The sequence below is a fragment of the Vidua chalybeata genome, chromosome 4, assembly GCF_026979565.1.
Source record: "Vidua chalybeata isolate OUT-0048 chromosome 4, bVidCha1 merged haplotype, whole genome shotgun sequence".
NCBI lineage: Eukaryota > Metazoa > Chordata > Aves > Passeriformes > Viduidae > Vidua > Vidua chalybeata.
This window is the reverse complement of record NC_071533.1, coordinates 42,111,439-42,131,262: the sequence shown is the minus strand read 5'-3', so window position 1 is coordinate 42,131,262 and position 19,824 is coordinate 42,111,439. Positions and strand designations below refer to the sequence as shown.

At 38.3% G+C, this 19,824-nt stretch overlaps 1 protein-coding gene across 1 annotated transcript in view; it reads right to left on the bottom strand.

Moving 5' to 3' along the window:
* The window catches only part of VEGFC (vascular endothelial growth factor C), a 64,901-nt gene extending 46,679 nt beyond the window's left edge, over positions 1-18,222 (bottom strand). The window contains exon 1 of the mRNA XM_053941917.1: positions 18,150-18,222. The gene's annotated coding sequence lies outside the window, so the exon portion shown is untranslated. The remainder of the gene's footprint in view (positions 1-18,149) is intronic.
* Positions 18,223-19,824: the final 1,602 nt, after the last annotated feature.

Genomic DNA, 19,824 nt, shown 5'->3' with positions numbered 1-19,824 from the left:
CTGCTTTTTAAACTTCCCTTCCCACTGTAATCCTTAACTAAAACGTTGTTGGAAATCACAGAAGCAAAACAAAAAGGAGTTTCTTTGGGTCTCCACTTTCTGTAGCCATTATTATGGCTTTATATATACACATTGAGCAATGCAGCAGTTTTGGGGTTTGTGGTTTTTTGTTTGTTTTCCATAAATAAGAAAATAATTACACCAACTCTCACTACTATGTCCATGACTCCTCCAAAATGAGCTTCTTTCATATTTCAAGTCTCTGGCTGGTGCCCATGCTTCCCAAAGAGGGAATTAGTCTGACCTGGTCTGCCCTCTGTACATGACACTGCAGCTGCATTCACAGGCTGAGAAGGGGACTCAATGGCTCTAAGGAGCATTTTCTTGAGCAGAAGTGTTTAATATGAAGTGCTACAGGTTTTTCGAAGTAGAGCCTCTTAGTGAGGGAATGAAAGGAGGACAAATGCCCACAGAAGAACTTGCACGCCACAGTTACTGTGGCCTGAAATTTCGAAGCAGCTCTAATTCACTCAGCAGGCTGCTGCACAGCCTGGTAGAGTGAATTAGAGGAAGAGGACCTTAAGGCCAGCCATTACCTTCCACCCACCTACACCATCTCTGTGCTTCTCAGAAGGCAAAAACTAAAAATCCCTCCTAACAGTCTTTTTACAGCCTATGATAGAAAAGGATGTACAGCAAAGATGTGCCTAACGCACTTCTATCACATGCCACACAAAACACCATTCCATCTGGCTATACTTGCAGGGACAGCAAAATTAACTGAAGTTGCAAGTTCTTTCTAACCACGCTCAATACCTGAAGGTGTTTCACCACACTTACCCATGCCCGCTTACCAGTTTGAAACAATAGCATGTCCTAGCATTATTTGCACACACGAAGTTTATTTGGGGCTCACAAAGGAGGGTCACCAAGAAGAATCTCCCCAGGAAGCTGGTCACTTTGGCACACTCTGAAAGCTTGAATTTTGTGCAAAGTGCAACAGGTGCTTCCATCTAGAAATTGCACTTAGTAGAAGGGGTCAGTGACCACTCTTCATGTACAGCCTGGTATCCTGAATGTTTTCCCTGTATTATCCCAGTAAAGTTCCTATTAGAAGTTCAAAATCACTCAGTGAGTCTTAGCAGCTACCCAACTATCAGGGTGTCTTGCTTCACACTCGGCAGCTACCCAGCATCTCAGTGCCAACAGGACAGCCATGGATACCCTGAGTGTACTCATGCTGGACCACAGGATCTGGCCCTTAGCAGCTTGTTGCCACAAAGATCAGACCCTTGATCTTTTACCCAAAAGTATAACCAAAAGCAAAGACTTGAGATTTGTACTGGGGATGTTGGCTCATATTTTGTTTCTTTCTATGTGCTGGTCTGACATAAGTCTGCATGTTGGGACAAAAACATGGACTGAATTTTGCTTTCACACAAGTGCAAGCCCAGAGTAACTACTGACCTAATACATTTATTTGGGATATAAAACTGAGTAAATAAGAGAACATAAGCCAAAATAACTCTTAGATTTATAGATTTCACTTCTTTAGTTTGTGAATTTTATACTCCTTAACAGATCAGAACAGCCACATATTTTTAATATGCAAAGTGTATTTCAGGTTTAGCGTGCTCAGTTGAGGAAAAGTGCATTTATATTTAATTATAAAATAAATTATCTTTGTTCCCTAAATGCACTGCTTGAAAGCTTTTCTTTTCCTGTTTGCAATATTGCCAAATCTTATTTCCATCTTCAAACAGAACTTTTACTGTTTTATTTAAACTCTTGGAGGCACAATTCAAACTTCCACATATGTTTCCATACCAAACCCAGCAATGACAACAAAAACTCTAAAAAATTAAATATTTCTTCCAAAGCCAGAAAGGTCATTTGGACTGAGATGCCCAAACTGGATTTGGCTCACTAGAATAATTCCTTTTGCACGTAGCTACGGCTTGCTCCAGTACTCTTTTTCACATACTTCAAGATGTAAATAAGGGCAAGCTGGGGCTGCATGAATTACTCACACAGCTTGCTCCCTGTCATAACATTTATGGAAAGATCACAGCTCTTCTCTCTTCACTTAACTAGAAACAGACAAGCCATGATGATACCTGCTCTGGCTTACTGATCTATGATAGATGAATGTACACTCACATAAAAGCAGCATGTGTGCTTGTGAGAGGACAATTAAGGACAAGAAGGACAGGTAAGAGGCAGCACACAATCTCCAATCATGTGATGAGATATACAATCACGACAATGAAGAGAGACACCCGTGTTACTCACTGATTAGCATTAATAGGGCTGAAATGATGTTTGGATGCATCACTTGAATAAAACTGAACGCTATTACCAGCTGTTTCAACAAGAAATAACTACATTTTGGTCTTGCATGATCATACCTCACAAATTGCCCACCTTCTCTTCACAAATTGCACTAATCAGATCATCCTACTTCAAAATGCAAAGAGGATCTGACAAGCAGACAGTAAAAGAAAAACAAGCCACCACCCCACTGTTTCTGTAGAAGAGCTGTAAAATAAAAATAATACCATGAATAGCAGCACAAAAATAATTATACACTATTTATTACAAAACCAGAACTGTTTGAAACCTAAAAAAGCAATTAAGTAACAGAGTAAAGGAGTTGGAGAGGAGAGGAGACTTCCACCTCCCTTCCAAGACTCAATTACACAACACAACAAACTCATTGCTGTGGAGGCAACAGCTCCAAGCAGCCACAACAAAGGAATTAAGCAAACTAGGGGGGAGGGTGTATATATAACTGGATAACAAACCTAGTGGGCTAGTTACCCCAGCTCAGCCCTTATCTGCTGCCTGGTGGAAGCCAAAGGATAAAACTGGAAAAAACTCATCTCCAGTTCAGACGCCATCTTTCAGCATTACCATCACAAGCAGATGAAATATTAACCCATTCAGACTTCATCAGGGTATTTCCAAGGCTTTTTTGTACTTGTCATCACACCAGAGAGGATTTTGGCATGCCATACTAAACATGTTGGTACAAAGGTCTTCTGCTTGGAGAGCCAGAGACACCAAAGGACACCCACACCAATGTCTTTGACTTCAGTTTTATTCCTTCTACCATGTTACATTTTCTCTTTTCCAAAGATTTCTATATGGTTTCCCCAGTCACCTTTTGATTTGAAACTCTTCATGCTCTTACCAGAAGTTATTTCCCTCTCTATTATTATGCATCTCTTTCCTCCAACCCAGTTTTTCAATACAAGTTCATCTGTAGACATTGAAATTGGAGACAGTACCTCAATACCTGCCTTACCAGTGCCACATGCAGAAGAGGGAAGGGGGGTACAATTCACTGTTGCTCCCTTTTATATGCATGAGATTCTTATGATGCTGTCCAATTGACAACACTGGAATGTAAAAATTAATGAAGCTTTTAAATCAATCTTCTAGTACTATTTCACATTTAGTCTTCTATGCAACAAGTATATTCCATGTTAAATACTAGAAGGTAAATCACAGTTTTATTTCAACTATCATGAGTTTAAAGTTTGCTTTGCTGGAATCACAATTTTTCATATTTGGGAGTGCTGACATTTTACTGCAGCAGGTAAAAAAGGGCTGTCTATGTGTCACAGCAGATAACAACGACATAGGAAGCACTTCTGCAGCAGTAATGTACATTTGTTTATTGCTCTCCCTATCTTTATAGGTTGTTGTTTTACAGACCATATAAAACACTTGCAATTCATTAGTTAGGCAACTTAACTAGCATGGTAAGACAGTTGAACCATTCTTCCAATTACAGTTTCCAGGCATTCAAGAATATGTTTTCTCCAATGCTTTGTTTCTGTCAATGCACATTAGCAGGCATAAATATGAGACTGACAGGGTCAGGATTATCAAGTTGAAAAAAAATCAAGGTACTGCACTGGATTTGAGGTAAGGGTTTTAATTGATTTGTTTTCGCTTTCCTTTCTAATGAAATTAAACAGCCGTTTGCCATAAAAACATGAATGTGAAATATAGGGAACTGCATTCAGTGTTCCTTATTTGTCATATTTTCTATGAAACTATTACTTGGAGTACTGAGGCAAGAACTGCACTTCACCTAGAAGTCACCTGGTTCTTATTGCAATTGCAATCTACTGAAAGCAACTTTTTATATTTAAAGCAGAAAGATGAATTATATTGCACTTCACAGTTCGGGGAAAATATGACCAAAAAATGAGGTAACTATAAAACACTTTTGACTCAGATGAAATGAGTGTAAGAGGTGACTCAGGTCTCACTTCCCCATTCAGAATAAAACTATTAAAAAAGGATGAAGATGAAGCAAGAAAGCAGGAGGAGGAGTGAAAGAGACCCCACTTTTAGCAACTGAGAGCACAGGCAACTATTTCATTGGCATTGCCACAAGGGCTTCTGAGTTTATCTAAAAGTACATTTGTGGACAGTCACATTTAGACATGAAAAATTATAGGTCATGTGTGTACTTCATGCAGATTAGGGAATAAAGACCTGTAAAACTACTTAAAAGTATCTCATTAATAAAAGGAAACTTACTAATTCAGTGGCTTCTGTCTTCTGCATATCTTGATCACCTTTTAGAATATGAAGTGATACAGAATGCAATATAATACTTTAAGTGAAAGCAGTCAGTCTTCTACTCACCCACATCAGAGAGCGTGCACACCGTGATTTGACTGTATGATGAGTAAGGCAGCTAACAATTACAAAATCTTTTCTAAACGAAGACAGGATTTTGGTGTGAAAATATGTTTCACCCTAAATATGAACAGTTCTCCTGATAATGCAAATTTGCTGCATTCTACTACCCTGAGATTCCAACTGCCAATGAGTACACAGACTTCAAAGTTTATGGCAATAAAGTATTAACAAGCATAAGAAGTAAATATCCAGGAGCCTTAACATACACCTAGGTAAGATACACCAAGACTGCAACAAGTATAAGCACGAGGTCCTGAAAAACAGTTTATTGATCTGCAATTTGAGTCTCTCCTCACCATTTAACAGAGTCAACACCTTACTTTCAGCTGGGACAGAGTTAATTTCTTCTTAGTAGCTGGTACAGGGTTGTGTTTTGGATTTGGTATGACATTGACACAGAAAACACATTGTGTTGCTGGGCAGTGCTTAGCCCAAGCCAAGGACTTTCTAGCTTCCCTTGCTCTGCCAGCAAACAGGTGAACAAGAGGCAGGGAGGAAGCACAGCCACCACAGCGAACCCAAAGTGGCTAAAGGGATATTCCATACCAGAAAACATCACAAACAGTATGGAAACTGTGAGGAGCCCATCACTGCTCAAGGATGGGCTGGGCATCAGGCAGCAGGTGGGAAACAATTGTGTTGTGCATCACTTGTCTCTCTTTGGTTTTAGTCCTCTCTTTCCTTCTCCTTTCCATTAGAATTATTATTGTTATTATAATTCAACAGTTCAATTATTAAACTGTTCTTATCTCAACCCTTTAGTTTTACCTTTCTTTTTCCAGATTCTCCTCTCCATCCCACTAGGAGATGGGGGCAGTGGGGAGAGAGTAGCTGTGTGGTACTTGGCAGCTGGGGTTAAACCATGATAGTCAGTTTGAAAGGGCATTGTAAAAATAGGCAGCTAAAAAAATCTAAAATTTTGGAAATAAACCCTGGTTTTCAGACTATTTTAATTTTAAATTTGTTTTTTGGATTCTGTGTTTTCTAAACTGCAGACCTACTGGAAACAAAACCATAAAACTAGCAGAGATTAATTCATGGAAAAATTTGAGTAATTTTACTACAGCTATAGCAGAATTGTAATATGACAGTTTTATACACACATTTGTATTATTTTCAAGTTATCTAAAGAATCTATGTGTATATATAGATATAGACACATATTGTTAATGTGCATGTGTGTTTTTGTGTCTATACATAAAAGGGTGGGAACAGCATGATTATATTCTATAGCTAGATCTAAACTAAGCAACAGCATCCGGATACAGAACAATACCTTAAAATAAAACTATATGATCTCAGGAAATTCCATACTAAAATTATCTCTCCTTCAATTCCACTGTATTAGCACTGAATGGGAATCAAGACAACAGCTGGTTCTAGGAACCAGATGCATTTATGTATATACAGTTTTATTCTTTAAAAAAAAAAATCAAATGTGCTTTAGACTCTCTTAGCATAGAGTATGCTATATAGTGTTCCTACTAACCTTTCTGCATACATGTTACTGGTGCAGTAGGAATAAATTGGATAGCAGTTCCCACCTCTTCATTGCTGCTTTTCTTTATCCCTTTCACCTTCTCCTTCAGCTACTTGATATGTATAACTCAGCACCAACCAATGGGATTTAAACACCAAGGAGATGTTCAATACTGCAGAAACCTGAGCTTGATTTGAGGACAAAAGTTTCATATAGTTCAGAAAAATCCAGTTTCAGCAGTTTCAGCAAAGAGGCTATGGAAAACATGAAATGCAACTGAAAAGAGTTGTTCCAGTTACACAGGATAAATGTGAGCACTTATCTAACTCCCCCTCAAGCAGCCTGCCCATTTAAACAAGGTAACTTTGGAAGACTGAAATTTGTTAATATACCTTGAAACTGTGGTTACCGAGGCCATGCCATGTATTCCTCATAGCTGCCAGTCTCTGTCTTGTAGCTACAACACAAGACCAGACAGCATGACTCAGCTGCTTAAACTTTGAGCAGTTAAGGCACAATAATCACAGATGTTTTTCAAAGAATGACTACCTCCTTCAAGGCATTTTCTGCTCTGGGGCTACTTTTTCATAGGACATTGCAAAGTGAAAAGAAAACAGGCCCTCACAGCTGGGTTAACAGTACCACTATGAGCTAAGTTATTGATCAACAAATGTCCTAGACTATCACAAAAAAAAAAAAAAAAAAAAAAAAAAAAAAAAAAAAAAAAAAAACCAAAACAAAAAAAAAAACACCTACTCTTTCTATTCCCAACTGCTTATTCATGCCCTCCCACAAATTCTTGTCTCTGGGGTAGACACAGGCATATGTGAAGCCAAGAAGTAAACTAGACAAAAAAAAAAAAAAAAAAAAAAAAAAAAAAAAAAAAAAAAAAAAAAAAAAAAAAAATCAGTACTCCTTAACCCTCAAACCTCTGCCCAGGCAAGCTGCCACTCAGATCATGTTCCCAACTCAATTCCCCACATACTCCCAATGGCGTTCAGGAAGGGACAGTGCAGGTGACAAACAAGCAAGTGGGCAATGGGAATACCATTTGGGCTGGCAGCACCAAACTGTGCAGGTTCTGGCAGTTAACTTTGGCTGGAACTTCTCCAGTTTGTACACTTGTAAGACCTGATTTCTAGCTGTTTATTCAAAGGTTTTGACAGACTTTAACCTGAAGCTTGATTTTCCACTGAGGAACTGTCCTAATGTCTGTTTCTTGTTCACATAAACTTAGTGCAACCTCCTCAATGAAGATTTGCAGCACCTTAAATTGACAGGGAAGTATGATATGGAGTGATGAGAAGAGAAAGAAAAAATGGAGGGTGCCTCAGGGGCATACTTTTAACATCTCCAGCAAAATTTAGCCAACAAATAAGCCTCACAGCTTATGAATTTCTGGTAGACTTTGACATATTGCTCTGCTAAAACACAGAAAGTTTTAAGGAACAATCAGTGTATATTCCCTGCAGCTGGGATCCACAAGACCTACTGTGCAGGTACAGCTTTTGTCTGCAGCAGGTCATGAAGCAACAGCAGTGAGAAGAATAAACTTCAGTGTAAAGAAACACAAAGCAGAAAAAGGCTCAGTTTGCCCTAAAAATAAAATGAGAAAAAGAAAGGACACAGAGAGGGAAGAGAGTGGAGTCTGCCGCTGAAACCTCAGAGAAGAGAGTGAGAGAAAGAGGAAAAGAAAGCTGTGATCTGAAGCTAGTGAGGGAGATGGGAGAGAGACACACACTCCAATGAGGGACATACATTGGCACTAATTTGCTATTTGCTAAAGAAAAAGTGGAAAAGGAATCAAAGAGCCGTGACAGCCTGGTGTAACCTCATTGCCATTTATTCACATGACAAAGGGCAATTAAAAATTATGATTATAGGTACAAAGATGGGAAGGGAGAGATCAGACTATTTCACAGTTTGATGAAGAAGAGAAGCAAGGTGTAGAGAAAACACAGTGAGAAACTAGAGATAGATTTAAAACACAGGAACTGCTCAAGAAGCAGGTGAAAGACAGAAGCCTAAAGGACACAAGCCTGCTGCCCCCTCGGCTATTTTACTATTTACACAAAGCAGCCCTAAATGAGCAAAAAATACTCAAAGGTGTTAAGACACACAGACTTCTATCTCTTCAGCTGTATCAGTTTATTCATCAATTCACAGTCCTCAAATTAGATTCAGCACGTAATTCACAGGCTGCAGCGAGGGAAGTAAGTGGAAGCACTTAGGCTGGTGCTGCTTCCCAGTTCCCCATAGCCAGACACGTTCTGTAGAGGACTGTAGGCTGTCCTCTGGATTTCGAGAATACAGCTGCAAGCATTTTTGTTTATCTTTTTAAAGTCCCTAAACATCAGGTAACTCCAAAGAGTATCAGATGTACATCAGAAAAAAAGTAAATTTTTAACACTAGCATTATCCAACTTCTGAACACACTATTTTTACTGAAGTAGCAAGCTGTAGTGTATATATTCATATACTTCATATATTTGTGGTTGCAATGCTTGTCAGCACTACCAGATTTATCTTGGCTCTAGTCTAACATATTATTTATGTGGAATGACAGCAAGGCATTTATAATAAATCTTCGTATCACAACAAGAGAAAGATTTCTAAACACCAAACTTGTGTCACTGAAAGTCCAAGTACAAAGTAGAAGACAAATAATATTTATATATCCTTCTGGTAGTTTAGTTATTTCTACAGAAATAATTTTGGACAACTATCTTCATTTAACATAAATAACCAATGGACAGTCTTGTAAATTGCCAGTGCAAGTTTAGCTGCTCATGAACTCCATGGAATTTGTTGCAAAAATTAACCTGTTTACAATTACATCATTAACCAGATCACTTTATCGCTACACAGAACACAACCACAATACAATCTAATCACAGAGAAACTTGAGTTGGAGCTTCATAGCTGTTCCTGAACCATGTTCTGCAGGAAGCACAGCTGACTAGTTAAATTAGCAATCAGTTCAGTTATCAGCCCTCCACTTCAATATTGCTCATTCTTATCTTATATGTATGCAAGGAGGGAAAAAAAAAAAGGCTAAACCAGCAAAATTAGTTTGGCTAATGAGAACCTTATTACTTACAAAGATTAAATGAGAAAGAATTTTATTAGAATAATCTATTCACATTGGTAGTCATGGGTCATGAGGATGTGTTTGTGAAACACTGCATCCAGGTACACAACTACTCTTAATTTTGCTACACAGTAAAGCAAGATCAGCCACTAGAAGTTATTTCCCTGAAGTACTCGTAAGTAAACTGTTGCACCGTTACTGCAAATCCAGCAGAAATCCATGCTGCTACCAAAAGGAGTATTTCCCTCCCCACTACAAGGTTCCCAACACATGTAGAGGAAGGAGAAAGAACCAGGAGAACAGGGACAGGCTTCTGGCTGGAGCATCTCTTCTGTCAAATTAAGGACAGTCTTATTTACCATAACTCATAGGCAACACAATTACTTGTTACTCACAGATATTATCTTCTTCAACTACTAGGGCTGGACCCAGACAGCTAGGGTCAATTACACCTTTCTATCAGTTTTGCTTAGAGAGTATAATTATATTAGAAAATTAATGTATTTCAGACAACTCTAGTAAAACCACTGCAAACTCAGTAAGAAAAAATAATCAAATAATACAATTTGTCCTTCCAAGGTACAGCTCTGTCAGAGTTTGGCATGAAATACAGTGACCTTAAAGAGGATGGTAGAAACTTCTCAAACTGTTGTGATCTTCACTGACTAGAGTCAGAGAGGTTGTGGGTTTTCTTCTTTGTTTTCTCTCAGTCTCCTAGAAGACTTCAAAACCATTGTTGCAGCCCAGCTAAAGCACTTAGACACCTGAGTATCAGGATGCTGGTTGCAAACTAATTCTGATTTTATGAAAGCAGATGGGAAAATTGTGGGAAAATTGGTGAGCAGTGGATTAGAGTAGTTCTGCATGAAATTCAGTTACTTTAATGATTACCAAAATCATTAACTCCATTTTTCTTTCATTTATTAATTCTATTTTTCTTTTAAGATTGCTACTGAGGTATCAGTACAAGTGTTGTAAGATAAGCAATTAATTTCACATCTTAGTAACACTTTGCACTTCCTTTAAATTCTTCAATACTGCACTAACTCAAAGTGAAAAGGAAATTCCAGTTCTAATTAGCTAATGAACATAACCCACTTTGGCTCAGAATAAGCTTTTTTAATAGCTTTCTCATTACGCAGGTTGAAGATAAAAAATATATGTATAGTGATGACAAAAATTTAAGTCTTTAAAAGAATACATGTTAAATAGTCTAAGTTAGGGGCTTTATGATAATGTACATACCCAGGTTTTTGAGGAAGGAAAGAACAAAATCAAAGCTAAATACAATTGTAATTGTTTTCACAATTCTAATAAATAAGTGCAGAACAATAACAGAAATCGATAGGTTGGCACAAATATGAAAAAAATATTTAGAATTCAAAAATGTTATCATTATCCAGAAGAACTTCAATTTTATTCAATATATCACTTGTTAGATAATATCTCTATTATAACAAAAATTATTTAAACAAATATGCCTCAATGGGACCTTTGGCAAGATGCATAAATTCCTCAAATACAGCAGAACATGGTATTTTTCTAGTGAGGCAGAAGAAATAATGTCCCAATACCACAAAGCAAAAGGAACAACAATGCAAGGATAAATTTAAAATAAAATCCTAACCCTAGGTGACTTAGTCTTCTTCAGAAGACTACAGACATTTCTAAGGGAGTAACACCCGATGTCTGCTACAGCTCACATTATGTAATCTTTATCTGAAGGGCTTCTCTTAATTCCCTTATCTTCTCCCTCCTCCTAGAAGATGAGAATGGGGAATTAAGGGAAATTTGTGACTCAACTCCACCTCCTTCCTCTCAATACCTTTAAAACTGTTCCTGTACTTTTCTATGGAGTAGAGCATGAAGAGAAAGAAAGGAGCTCCTGGATTGTCCCTGTACTCAGCACTGCACTACTGTTCATCAAATGGCATTTAGAAGATGGAATTTCCTACAAATAAATCTATAATAGGGGTTAACTATAGGCACCCTAAACACCTCAAAAGAGCTATAGATTTTAATTCTGACCTGGAGGGGAAATATTTCCCCAAGATGGCAAAGCCACAGGCAGACAGTAACTAAAGAGACACCACAGATGTAATAAAGGCCTAAAGATGAAAATAAAAACAGTCTCGTAACCAAGAGACTGAGAGAAATCTGACAATACATCCAAAATATATGGCCAAAATATATGAGCTAATGAAATTTGTATTTGATTGAAATACAGATTAAAATAATTAAATTGCATTTCTATGTTTCTTCTTTAGTTTGGTCTTCAAAAAATTTAAGGATGTATATCCAAGATCCTCAAATCAAATGCCCTTTTTTCCCCCAAGTACTGAAAATAACTTTTGTGCCTGTGTAACACAAGGTTCGAATTATAAATCTTAATAATAGTAATCAAAATTAACTGTAGAACAAGTCTTTACATATATTGCGAGTTAAGAAAATCAAAGAAACTCCACTGCCCCCAAAGCAGCACCATCATGCTATGAAGTAGCTCAGAATCTACTAACTGCTAAGAGAATCTTCAGTATGAAAACAGACCAAACCCATGGACAAGGCATCCTTAAAGAGATACTGAAGAGGCAGAGACATGTCTTCTAATATCCTCAATCCAACAACTGTCAATGTTGAGTGAGTAGGAGGGGAGGGAACTGGAGAAAATTATTAAATCCAAATATTCTCCTTAAACAGAACAGCACATGCTGCTGACACAACCATTACTTTGCCCCAGTGGGGTATTTCCTATATTCTTATGCTTTAGGCTAGGCTTGACATGGATCTAAAAATTTGCAAGCATGGGCAGGTTTTAAAATTTGCTTGGTCATATGCACCTAATTAGTGCACATAACCAAGCCCTCACAAATATTGCCCGACAGTAACATCTTACTGTTAGCAGGCATAAATAGTCTTTGCAAGACTGCTGACATATTTTACAGATCACACTGAGACCACATCTCATTTTTAAAGAAAAATAATTAAGGACATTAAATATACAGCTCATGGTTTATAACTCAAAAGATAGCTAGTTCCATTAAATCTCTCACTGTGCACATGTGGCAGACAGAAAAACACATTAAAAGCATAATGAACACAAAAGTCTAAATAATCATACATCATCTTGAAACAGGCCCCTAAGAACAACTTTTATGTGAATTTTGAGGAAGTAGTAATAACTATGAAATGCCTCCTGCCATCCTGTTCTTCAGTATAAATATGGGTAGTTCTTTAAAGGAGGCATTTTAATCATACTCATGTCTGACATGTTACAAAATACTGGCATATCAAGACACACTTTTAAAACAAATACACAAGTGGAATTATTAGGAAAGAGAACAAAACATCATTGTGTCCCTACACACATCTGTTGTGTCCCACATATGGAATCTTGTGTGCACTCCTGGCTCTCCCCACTCTTTGATCTGCAGTCTTAAAGAGAATTAAGAAGGTATGAATTCAGGTGATCAAAGATAAAGAACAGTTTCATTTCAAAAAGCAGGTTACATAAGTGAAAAATCTTTAGCCCGAAAAAGAACAGTGGAGAAGGGAACTGAATAAACCACAAGTGACATGAACAGAATTTCTCCCTGCCTTGTCCAGAGGAGGGACTCTGGAAGTTTCATATTTAATCAGCATGTGTCAGAACCAATCCTTTTGCTTGTCTTGAGCCTTTGTTTGGTTGTTTTTAAATTTACTATTATGTATAGTAAACAGAACATCCACTTAAAGGCATACTTGTTGATACAGAGAAGTGTTGATGTGAAAAGCTTCTGTGGGCTCAATGAACACCTGGAGAAAAGTCAACTGAAAGCTATTAACGAAAAAGAAATAACACACACACCCCCCATCATTTAAGGCAAGGAGGTTCACAAGCTGCAGCCAACAGCCTGTCAGCATGCAGTGACACTTTCCATTTCTTTGCTCAGAAGGAGGTTGTCAAGCAGATCCTGTAATTTGGCAGGGCCTTGGATGGTAAAGGCTTAAATAAAAAGGAAAGAAGGCCAGCCAAAAACTAAGAGGTACTGAAACACCATAGGAGTGCCTGCAGCCAGGTGCATGTTGCCATGGCTGCCCTTTCACAAACATGATGAGTCTGGGGATCCTGCAAATGTCTGCTGCTGAGTTTTCTATCTGAAGTCCCCAGATGGCCAAGGAGTGAGCAGCAGGTACATGATGACACACCAGATATTTCTCCTGAACCTGGTCTGTGGGATGCAAAGGTGAAGGAACAAAGTGAAATAGAAATTTCCCAAGCCATTTCCATGAGGTAGTTTGAGGACAAATCAACTGGATGTTGTGCATCAAGCTCCCTAGAGGTGAATCAATCAGGACAGCTCACATGATCAAGGATTAAAAAAGAAACTTTTGGGGGCAGGACTCACTGGGTACTGTCTTCTTGCAGGAATAGACATGGTCATGGCTAAAAGGCAGCCTCCACCTGGAAGGAGCTGGGGAGAAAGGTGTGCCAGGGGGAAGATGTGATAGACCATTTCTCATCATGTACTGGGTGTGAGGTTTCCAACATCACTCTCCAATCATCCTCTGCCACATCAGCAGGGCACAGGGTGCAAGTTCAGTGCAGCATTCCAATGAGATTGTTGAGAATGGCATATAGGGCTAATCAGGCATTTTGTCTGACCAGCTAGAGATATTCTTCTACTCTTACATGACTTCAATATTCCATATATATAGCATAAGCCAACTAATCATAGAGTAAAGCAGCAACTTACAGGCTCAAAGTAAAAACAGATCATCCATCTGTCACATGAGATGAGGATTTGAAAATTTCATTAATTTTCTGAAACTGCTAGCCAAGATATCCAAAGAGTTTCATTACTACAAAGAACCTTTTTATGCTTTTAATCCAGATTAGTAGTGACTGTTCAATTTAGAGTTTGCCTAAATCTCTAGTTCTACCTGATGAAATAGAACAGCATAATTCTTCCTTCCTTTGAAGCATGGCCCTGCCCTGTGAAAATTCTTCTCTGCTCCTTTCCCTACTTCCTGTTCCAAATTCATGGTTCATTGTACTTTTACTGCTTTACAGCCCATCCACAGACATTTCAAAAAGGAAAGTACTTCAGAGCTCCTCTACAGATTTTTACTCCTTTATTTGTTTTTAGTGATTTGATCACCTGCTGGCCCAGCCACATGGAGAAAAAAAAAATCATTAATCTTAAAAATCTTCATAATTTTCATAACTGATGCTCAGAGAGAAATCATCAGCTCTTCTTGGATAAAAAAAAAATAAAAGCATTTTATCACAAAACACTTAACAACTCTTAGTTGTACAGGCTGCCTTTCTTCTGACTTGAACACCACAATCTTGGAGAGAACCATAACAGTAAGCAGCCCTTTATCAACCAATTTGCCACTCTAAGGTGGTCTGATCTCAGTCTGAGTCCAGCTGTTAATTTAAGCTACCTCCCTCGGCACACAAACACTGAACCCCTCCCAAGAGGGGACATTCTCACGTGTCCAGTTCCAGTTCTATTAACGTGGCATTCCTGGCAGCTGGAACAAATTGCACTGGGGTAGCCAGGAGCTGCCCACCTGCTGGGCTCTGCTGAGCCACAAAAGCAGCCCAGACCACTCCAAACCGTGCGCTCAAAAAAGTTCTCATACCTCAGGGTGTGCCTGGGAACACAAGGCAGAAAGCACAAACTCACCAGCTTTGTTTCCTTGCTTTCCAGCAAGCAAGGAAACCCTCAGGGAATTTGATTTTGAGCCTCTTGCTTGTGTTGTCTGGCAGTTTAGATGAAACTAAACTTTACAAAGGAGACATGCCAATACCCACCATATTGGGCCTCACATCTGTGAGATTTTAGCAGCTATTAATGTTCTTCTGAAAGCTGTGCCCTGTGGGCTGCACAGTAAGATTCTTGGTATTTTTAAATGAACCAACATTTTGCCCTTCTCCAAACAACCAGAAAAATATCTGACTGGGAAGTCAAATTGTCCTTCCTGGAAAAAAAAAAAGTAATATTTACCAAATCTACCGTGTAAGCCTGCTTATTAACAAGATCACCTCACTTCCTCCAAATCACAGACTATTTCAGTACCAATGAATTAAAGGAGGTAAAATTTAAAAATATCCTTGTGGCAAAGAGATATTGACTGCTTAACATTCATTATGTGACATTTACAAGTCAAATGAAACAAAGTAAATTGTTGTATTTGTACTGCAGCAGCACTCTGCCGTTATGCAAGATGTGCTGGAGAGCAGGTGGGGTGAAGAGGAAGTCCAAGGCTCTGCTTAAATTTGGAAAAATTTGTCCCTACGGGAGGGACGCACGTCAATAAGGCATCATCTCACAAGTTTATTTTGTGTTTTCCTTTCACAGTTAATTGCACTGCTGATCTAACCATAAGCAGCAATTCTATAAAAATTATACTATTATCTCTACCTAGACTCTTGATATTATTACTTTTACAGGCAAATTATGTTTCTGTCAAGTGTATCTGCGGGTAGTTACAAACAGGTAGAACTGGATTTATTGAAGCTCCTTATTTCTAAGAAGAAATGGGAGCAGTGTATTCTAAATAATAGTGAGTGTGCAATTAAGCAGAGATTCTCTCCTCAGCAGCACACCAAATAAAGAATTATCCTTTTAGGGGTACAAAATATAAGCACTGTCTGTGACTTTCAGTGAAACCTTCTATTATGGTATCCCCATAGTGTCCAACTCGCAGCACTCACAAAACTGTGACATAGTGTGCAACACCTCACAGTTGTTAGTCAAGAGGAATGACAGGTCAAGACTGGTAAATTCACTGGGCTCCAAAGGCAACATTTTAAAAGAAAATTGATTATTTAAAAAATAATTTTAAAAAACAACAAAACAAACCAAACAAACAAGAACAGCAAAAAACCCACAAAAACCCTCTCAGAATTACTTCCAGCACTCGAGGCAAGAAATGCTTTCCTTTCTTTTTTTTTTTTTCCTTAGGGAACAAAGAAAACCAAAAATACTTTTCCTTAAGCAGACTGGAGAGTTTACCCACCAGCTGCAACTTTCTCTCTCCCCCTGTGAAACAAATACACCCATGAAACAAACTAACTAGCCCTCCAAACATTTGATTGTCTACACAAACATGAGTAAGTCAAGAGCAGGTAAGGTGTAAAGCTTCACTTGGCCAGTTTTTCTCTTGGCTCTAAATATTGTAACTGATGCCACAAGTACATTCTGGAGCAGTTCACCACAAATGCATTTGGCCAGCTGAATTTGGCAGTTGAAGTAAGTTGAAAGACAACAACGGTAGTTTTGCTTTTTTTAAACAATCTCAAATAGAATAGAATATTTCAGTTGGAAGACACCTACACTAATCTCAGAGTCCAGCTGCCCAACCACTTCAGGGCTAGACCAAAAGCTAGAGCATGCTGTTACAGGAATTGTCCAAATGCCTCCAACACACTGACAGGCATCAACCACCTCTCTAAGAAGATTGTTCCAGTGTTTGATCATCCTCTCAGTAAAGAAATGCTTCCTAATGTCCAGTTTAAACCTCCACTGATGCAGTTTAACTACTGCCATGCATCCAACCACTGCACCTGAGGGCCAAGAGATCAGCACCTCTCTCAGCTTCCTCTTCCCAGAAACTTAGAGAGCAGTGAGGTCACCCCTCAGACTCCTTCTCTCCAAGCCAGATGGAATGAGTCCTCAGCTGCTCTTCACAGGACATTCCTTTCAGCCTTGTCACCAGCTTTGTTGCCCTCCTCTGGCTGCATCCAAGGACCTTCACATCCTTCTTGAATTCTGGGGCTCAGAACTGCACATAGAACTCAGGGTGAGGCCACAACAATGCACGAGAGCAGGGTATCTACTGTTTCTAAAAATCTTTAGAAATATTAGAAGTTTCCACACATGTTTGTGGGGTGTTGGGGGACTTGCTATGGGTCATCTTTGGGGAAAAGTATTAGGAAATAGGCAATTGTTGCACATGTTCTCAGAAGCTATCCCTTCTGCTTAATTCTTGTCTTCTCTCTTTCTCAACATAACTATTGAGTAAGCAAAGTCAAAGAATTAAATAATTGTGTAAAGGATTTTGTTCTCCACAATTCCTGAAATGATTTAGTGCTTTCTCAGTGCTGCCACAAGAAGGTAGGAGAAGTAACACAGGTGATACCACATTTGACACCAGACAGAAATACATGCGTCATTTGCTTTCCAGTAGCCTTCTGGCATCTTCTTCCAAGAACTGTCCAGTTTTTTGCCAGGATTTTCCCTTGTGCAGTATAAAAATTCCTGCTCAGTTCAGTAAGGAGCAAGATATAAAATACCTTCAACAGTTTTTAAGCTGCATTCTGAAGGTCAAGCTATCAGAAAACTGTCATTGAGTAGGTAAAGTCATTATGTGAACAGTATGGAGTAATACAGAGCTTAGGGTGACAGCAGTGTCAGGTAACTTATGTCATTAACTTCCCCAAGCAATCGTTCTTCATTGAAGTCAACCATGATCAAGATCTCAAAAGTTAGCTGCAGATGACATATGGCCTTAGTAACTACATGAAGAATGATTACACGCTCATCTACACTCAGTAAAGATTACAATACAGCCAAAATACAACTGCTATGATTTTTTTCCTTCTCCTTATCAGAAGTTTTCCCCCCTGTTTTCTCCTTCTTCCCCAAATAACACCATTTCTCTTGGTTACTTTGCTAAAAAGGAGCTTCTTACTAGAATATCTATTCCTTCCACTGACAACTGCAGTCTCTAAATACTTGTAAGAAGCTATAGGTATCTTAGATAAGCCAAAAAATATCAAAAGAAATAACCCAACAAACTACTACAGAGTTAAAGGAATTGATTTATGATGATTACAATGGAAGAATAGAAGAATAAATTACTTACAGTGTAGCTATTTCCTAACTGAAGTCTGAAATGCAGCAAAGAGGAAGAGCAACACAAATACTGTCACCAAAAGAACTTCTGGAGACAAATAAACACAAAACAAAACAAACAAGTTGACAAATTCAACAAACGAGCATCCATGCTCCTGTAAGTTATCAATGTTTTAAATTAAAATTCTGGTGCAATTTATGCAGCCATTAGTTTCTTTGAAGTAGATAACACATTTACATGGAGGGGAATTTGGTATTACATTATCACTCTGAATAGAACCAAGGTGAAATTTAAAAAGTAATTAACATTTATAATAGATAAGGAAAACAATCATCTCTATCCTACTCACTAAGCAAAATGTAGTACTTTACCAAACAAAACTCCTAAGAAGAAACTTAGTCTTTAAAAGAACTTGCAACTTTCAGAGACAATCTTGCTTGGAATTTCTTATAATTCATTCTACAAACAGCTGTAACAGATTTTTTTTTCATTAAACAGGATATTACATTTGATAGGAAACCAGTGTGACTTTAGTTGGATTCCCTTTTTTTCTAAGGTTTTTGGTTTTTTTTTTTTTTTTTTTTTTTTTTTTTTTTTTTTTTTTTATGAATCACTGACCACATTTAAAAAAGCAGCAGCAGAACACAAGGCTTTTAACAGACTTCTATCCCAGATGCAGGGTATCACTGGGAGAATATTATTACCATCACTCTCAGCTACAACAGTCTGAAGTCTAAATCATGGTTTATTTTTACTAAAATAAGTGGATACACACCCTTGAAAAACAGGCAAGACTTTGAATACACACAACCTAAGTGAGCATAAAAATAATACTTTTGATGGGATGCTTCTGTATGCCTCTAAACTCTGCAGTTAAAATGACCTCCACAGTTTTTTTTATAACCTTCATAAATGCATGGGATTACTGCTGACAAACAGCTGAAGTCCCTCCCAGGCACACTAGTGTGCTTAAACTAGACAAGAATGCACTCCAAGAACTAGAAAATGCAGTGAGCTCTTTGAGCTGAGTACTGTACTTTACTCACATAAAGGGCCAGACCAAAGTTTAATATCTATGTTTGCAGAAGCATTGCTTAGTCTTTAAAATAATTACTACTACCGTTGTTCATCCCACTGCATCTGCTACAAATAATGGTTCTAAAAAAAAACCAGCATCTTTTTCTGTTCATGTGTCTGAAAAGAGAGTGGCTACACACAAGAAAATTTGCAGCAGACTAAACAGCAGCAGCAGGAAAAAATATAATTCTCCCCACATGCTCAACTTAGCCCTGCTTAAGTACAGGGAGTGAGGTGTGTGCTTGTTTTCAGAACAGACAAGGCAGTCTCATCTCTCACCTGTGCATGGAACACAGAGTAAGGCTCTTGGTAAACTTATGGGTGACCATAAAACTGATGGGTCTGAGATTGTACCATGGAGATACAGTGACAGCAGGAAACCCGGGAAACTGACACGCTGCTTTCCTTCACACTCCCACCAACAGTATTTAAACTCTGTTAGCCGTCAATGAGCAGCACTGTATGATCAGGTCAGTTTTGAAATAGTTTTATAATAATGAAATTAAAAAGGTAGTATCTCAGGTAGCATCCAATAAAAATGCAGCTCAAGTAAGCACATGTATTTACATTGCAAAAAAACCCTAAATCAGAATCACAGCACAAACTG